We start from the raw sequence: 6,891 nt of genomic DNA, 5'->3' as shown, positions 1-6,891 counted from the left end.
CACAAACCTGCTCTTTCAGGCGACACGATGTTATTCATATAGTATTCTTGTTCTTCGCGCTCCGCTTCCGCAATGAGATGAGTGAAATCCATTTGAGGGTTTGAGTGGGAGAGGAAGATGTAGATATAAGTTGTATGAAAAAAATATGAATGAGAGATGAATGAGAGATTATTTGATGTGAAAAATGGATGATGAATGTGTGTATTTATATATGATTTTGGGGATAAAAAGATCAAAAAATATCCAGAAAAATGGTAAAAAAACGGCCAGATTTTTTGGATTCTGAAAATATATATTTTTTAATTTTTGGTATTATTTTCGATTTTTTTAAAAAAAAAACTTGAATTTCCAACGGAAATGCCGTTGGCCAATCAGAACGCGCCACGCCGCGCCAGCGGCAAGAGCGCTGCGGCGGACAGCGGTGCCGTGCCGCTGGCACGGACGGACAGCGTCCTGCTCACCGCTGCGGATGCTCTTATGCTTGTTGTGTGGTATTGTGTCAAACTATTTCAGAATATTAAAATTGGATAGTTTGGTCCATCATAATTTCTTATTCTAAAAAATTTGCGTACCTCGTTCCCATATTCTGAAAGGTCAGCGTATTGAAACTCATATTCCGAAATTTCTCATGAACTTGTTTTGATATTGTAAATGTTCACTATTCTAAAATAAATATAAATATATTAATTTAAAATATCATAATATTAAAAGCAATATGTTGCCAAATTCACTAATCAATATATTTGTGTACATTTTTCTTATTTAAAAAAGTGTTTGATTTTATAATTTTTTGAAATCATTTTTTTTATTTTATATATATTTATGATTTTAGATTCCGTACGATCATATTTTTTTTCATTTCAAAAAATTATTTGACAATATAAAATAAGTGTGAAGATAATAAAATGGGTCATGCATCACACAAGTGTGAGACTAGTACATACTAAGAAGAGTTTTGGGTCATTATGAATTTTTTTTATAAAATTAGGGAAGTGATAAGATTTTCATTTATTTTGATGATAATTAGGGGAAGTAGAAACAAAAAAATTTATGTTTTAAAAACACATCTACGGAAAAAAAAAACAAAAAGCTTTTAAAGATAAATTGAATGAGGAAGTGGAAATAATTTTTTTTTAAGCGAAAAAATTTAGTATCTATAGATAAGACTATTGTTTATAGATCACGTAATAAATAAGTAAGCCAATATCTTTATTTATCTCTCCATTTTTTCTCCTTTATCCCTTGAACCCTAAACCCCAAAGCAGACTGCTTCTTTATCTTAATAAAGTAATGACAGTCAGATTGATTAGAAATTAGTAAATAATAGTTAAAAATATTAGTTCGAAACTAGAATTCAATAATTTGCGATTAATATTTAATTAAATCTTGATTTGGGTAATTAACCTGTCCCCAGTCCCCATTGTGCCCACGTTCTCACATGAGTGTGACTGTAGTCTCTAAATGTAAGGAATATGTGGCTCACTGATCACTTAAAATTCACTTAATATAGTCACTTACCAACTCCAACCATACACCAAAATCCATTTTTGGGTAAAAATCATCTCCAATCATACACCAAACTCAAACCCATTTTTGGGGTTTTCTACTGATTTACACTAAATATAGTGTACAATACCAAATATGGTGTTACTGCAAAAACTTATTAGATATTGCAAATCGGTCCATTATTATTTAATTATGTGAATTAAAACACGAAAAAATATAGATACTTGATTTCAAAAGTATTTGACTTGATATGACGTAAAAAGAAATAAAATGCTCCTCCGGACTTGCAGTAGTTAATCGGTTGTGGGAACAAACACGAATTTTAAGTCTTGAATTTTGTAAATTTTTTATCCATATTGTGGTATATTTTTCGTAATTGTGATATTTTTCAATATGTTCTAATTTATGTTTTAATTTCATCATAGTATGTGAAGTGTATATTAATTTTCAAGTTAGTGTATTTTTAAAAAAATATAAAGAATAAAGTATATAATAAGAAAATTTAATTTATTATTTAATTTAATTTAAATTTTTGATATAATATTGTGGGATTAATGTGTAATTTAAATAAGTATGTAGGTGTAATTGACAAGGTATAAAAAAATAAGTGGATTTTGAATATTCTTTTGAGTTTGAATTTGGTATAAATGATTGGAATAAAATTACTTTTGATGTATACCTAAAAATGAATTTGAATTTGGTATAAATGGTTGGAGATAGACGCAGTTATTCAAAGATTCCCAATGGATCATTCACTAAAATAGAGCAAAAAAATCGACATCTCATATATCATTAAACAAGAATACAGAAAAATTGACTCATTTTAGAATTTGAGTGAAATACAAAAAGGTCACGTTTTAACATTTCTGGACAATTTTATTAGCACCATCAGTCCTTGGACGCATATCAATAAAATTGTCTATAGACTATATAGCCATTAATATATACTTCACCTATCTTACTAGAGTGTGCATTTTTTCCTAAATTATAATATAAATAGTGATAAATCAAAATATATGATTGTGTTATTATTGTTTTACATACCCATGAATCTAATATCGAAAATAAGCAAGTGATTATTGAATTAAATCCTAAACTATTTTATTTGTTAAAGAAAATATTTTGAACTTTCAACATATCAATAAAATACTCAAAATTAATTTGATATGGCAATACTATCATGATAAAGTAACTATAAAAAATATTTATCAACGCAATTAAAATCTATACATGAGAAATAAATAGGCATGATTTATATAAAAATGATGACCAATAAATAACTGAATCGGACACTAATTGATTCATGCCTTTTTATTTTTATGCATAGATTTAATTTTGTTGAAAGTACATTTTTATATTTGTTTTTATTATGATATTATTGTAAATATTATATAATTATTTTATGAGTATTTTATCGATCCAATACCCACTCGTTCATTTTGGATAGATTCACAAGTACATAAAACAATAATAACAAATCATATATTTCAATTTACCACTGTTGATATTTTATTCTCATTAAATAATGACACAATCATATATGTCTAAGGACTAACGGTGTTAATAAAATTATCTAAGGATCGAAAACGTTACAATCCAATTGCAGTTCACTCTTATAAACCCTACCAATAAGTTCGAATCATCACATTCATAAGATAAAAATGGAATTGTTATTAATCATGGAGAATTGGAGAAGACCTAAACAAATCTGGTTGCCGACATAAGAACAAATAATTAGTGCTAAAATGAGAATAATATACGTGACTAGCACATGACAAAATAGGCGAGTAGCCATAATAAATTTTCTAATTTTTAATTCAATCATGATCACTTATATAATTCAAAATTTGTGTCATGTTAACCCATTATGAAATGAGTCCAAAATCATACTCTTTGGATGCCAAATTTTCTATTTTATTAGTATTTGTATTTACGAATATATTTTGGTACAACATTTTGTTTGTAGAGGGTAACATCACCCCTCCCAAAAATTCCCACACAGAATTACTACATCCGTCTCACAATAGGCGTCACATTTGGTGTAGACATGAGTTTTAAGAAATGTAAAAAATCAATGAGTTGGTTAAAGTTAGTGGAGTATATATATGGTCCACTTTTTTAGATTGGTTTTGTGATAGAATGTGAGTGAAGTGAATTAATGGAATGTGAAACCTACTTTTTATTTATGATAAAAGTGAAATATGACTTTTATTGTGGGACAGACTGAAATGGTAAGGTATGACTCTTATTGTTAGATTGAGGTAGTACTAATTAATAAATAGCAGTAGTAATAAAATAGGTTCATGATTGTGATAAGAATTAATGTACATTCCCATTTTTTTTGGATCGATCTCCCTTGATTGCGGTAGTGTTTAACTTTTGCAGTCAACGAATCATGCATTTTAAATTCAAGGGCTAATGGAAAATAATTCAAAAGGTGAAATTTTGAAGTAAAATGATGGTAATTTATTGTAGAAGTAAAAAAGAGTTAATGTCGACACTTTTGGATGATAGATATTTGTTGGGTTTATTTCATAATAAATGCCTCATATATTGGTGCATAGAAGCTTGAAAAGAAGATTCTCGAGTCTTGACAGCAATGTATTACAATTGTGGACCTTAACTGGAAAAGTTTGATTTTTTATACGAAATTTGTTGTAAAAATGAGTACAAGAGAAATATTAGCAGGATAAAATGAGTACAAGAGAAATATTAGCAGGATTTAATACAATCCAAAACAAGGAGAGAGTATAGAAAGTAATCTGAGATTGAAATACAAATTGAAACTGCAAAATCGTAATGTAAAACAAGTTGAGTTGATGAGTTCTCTTTCCGCAAGGTGAAATACGTTTCAATAGTGCTCTCGAATTGACGCGTCGTCCCAAAAAATAAAACCACTTCGTCGCTAAAGTAGCAACATCGCTAATAGTAGAATTTTGACAAACTGGATGATGGAGAGACAGAGCTTTGCTAGAAAAAATAAAATTTAGGGAGAAAGCTTATGATGCAGAGAATGTTTGTTACTTGTTAAGGTGTTAAGAATGCATGGATGACTACTCTATTTATAGGTATAGACGTATAGTTCATTGCATGTGGAGGTAGGAGTCAACGCAGACATTAAGTTTGTCATAATTGCTGGAGTGTAACTGTCGGGAGTTACAGACGTGTCACCACTGGATCTTAAGGCTGAACGTGGACGGATGTATTTGGACATGCCTCAGGTCCATGTTCGTTCACGGATGTGGACATCCAACGTGTCAGCCATGTTTACTTTGTCGTGTCATGTTGACTTGGATTGAGTTGGTGGGCTAAAAGGTTTAAGTTTGGCTAGAGTAAAGCCAAGTCCAAGGCGCAAGACGCACAACATACGACCCCACGCCCCGGGCACCGTTTCAAGCCTCAGTGAGGTAGGGTGGGCGGTGCACGTGTGAGCTGTAAGGCCACTTTATGTTAGTTTCAATTTACATGTTAGTATAATTTAGTCTATTAAATACTCCATATTTAGTGATGCTCTCAAAACTAATGTGGGATGATTAATTACATTATTAATTAATCTTTGATGTTCTTGTATCTACTTTATAGCTGGCTTATTATGAGTCTGTGCCAACTTAGAAATCAATTTAAAGAAAATGAATATATCATGATGATCTATCCCGTCATAAGTGCGACGTGATCAAAACCCTTAAACCATACACAATTTAATAGAAATTTTATATTATTGACAACAAAAATTACTACTGCTATATTATTATTATTGAAACAGTATGAGTTACATAAAAGTGTTTGTCATATGAATTTATAATTCACTTTAAAATTAGTTACTAAGACTATATTGTACTTTGATAATTTTTTTATACGTAGAGTCCGAATCTATTTTTTACTAATAATAGTATAATTAATTTCTTATTTCTTTCTTTTATATTTCATATTTTATTAATTTCACATCAAAATTTATATTTCATACTAAAACTTGTCCCATTCTTAAATTCCTTTTTTTTGGACAAATGACTTATAAAAAGTGCAGTGCCAAATCCTAATTTAAGTTAATAAAAAACTTAACTGCCAGAAAATAATCAAGTAAAAACCTAATTAAGCCTACTATTAGGCTAAACATGTTTTCCTCCTGAAAAGATCGATCTTTAACCATGGTTGTGGAACTGCGTGAGCTTTTTAGAGCGAATTAAAATCTAAAATAAGATTAAAAATGCAAAAAATAATAAACGATTAAATCAGTATTTGAACAAGCGCATGGAGAAAAAACCCAAAGCCCCGAATCAAACAATTTCTTTCACCAAAAATATTAAAAAAATATCCCTCTCCTAAAAAAAAGAAGTTAAATATGGAATATAATATTGTGTGGAAAATTTATCTATTTTATGCCCCTGTAATTGTTAAGAAAAGAAAAAAAGTAAAAAAGAAAAAGAAAAACTAATGGATCTCGTCCACCTCGTGATCATCGACGACCTTGTAGAGGCCGAAATCCAAATGCGTACGCGTCCTTGTGAAATTCCCCTGCGTCGGAGAGGAGGCATTCAAACAGCTCTCGCTCCACGTCCTCCTAATCGGAAAGGAGACGCTATTGGTCGGAGAGGCGTGGCTGCAGCGGAGGCGCTCCTTCCCCCTATTATCCTTATGCAGCGCGCACTTGCAATTCTTATGGTACGGCCGCCTCTCGATGCTCATGTCTCTCCCGGAGATGCAAAATCCCCGCTGGAAACCCTCGCCGGCCGCACCAGCTGACATTTCCACCGATCAATTCAGATCTCAGCCTCTTCAGTTCCTTCGATTTTGATTTTGATTGAGAGAGAGAGAGAGAAGGGGGATTGGGAGAGTTTAGTGGCGATGAATGAATGTTGTTAATTGGTGGTTTATAAAGGTGTGATGTGATTAAGAAGGATTTTGTAACTAATTAAATAGCCACTTAATAATTAATGGGCATCCACACCTACTTCATTTTTTACACCCATGCCCATCAACTTGGACTTTCTTAGATATTTCCACTATTCATCATAATGATAATTTTGAATGCCCATAATTTTTTTTATAACTATATCGGTTTCAATTTTTAAAATACCAAATACCTTGACTGTTTGAACGTCGATTAAAATAGTAGGAGTATTAAAATTTTGTTTTAGCTTGCATTATTTTGAAACAAAAAAAATTAAGGTAAACAAAAAAAATTAAGGTAACAACCTTGAGTATAATTAGCCCTCAACTGCCCTATCGCTATTCAAGTCATCCACATCCATGTCTCAATACCGTATCATCCCTTCACTATGCGTGGGCCCCACTACACTTTTGACCACGTCTCTTAATTAAGAGATAACGCCTGCAACCCCACATCTCTTAAACATCTCATCTCTTAACTATTCATTTAATTTCATT

This window comes from Salvia splendens, chromosome 10 (assembly GCF_004379255.2).
Source record: "Salvia splendens isolate huo1 chromosome 10, SspV2, whole genome shotgun sequence".
In the NCBI taxonomy this organism is placed as follows: domain Eukaryota; kingdom Viridiplantae; phylum Streptophyta; class Magnoliopsida; order Lamiales; family Lamiaceae; genus Salvia; species Salvia splendens.
The sequence above is the reverse complement of the archived record's forward strand: the minus strand, read 5'-3'. Positions refer to the sequence as shown.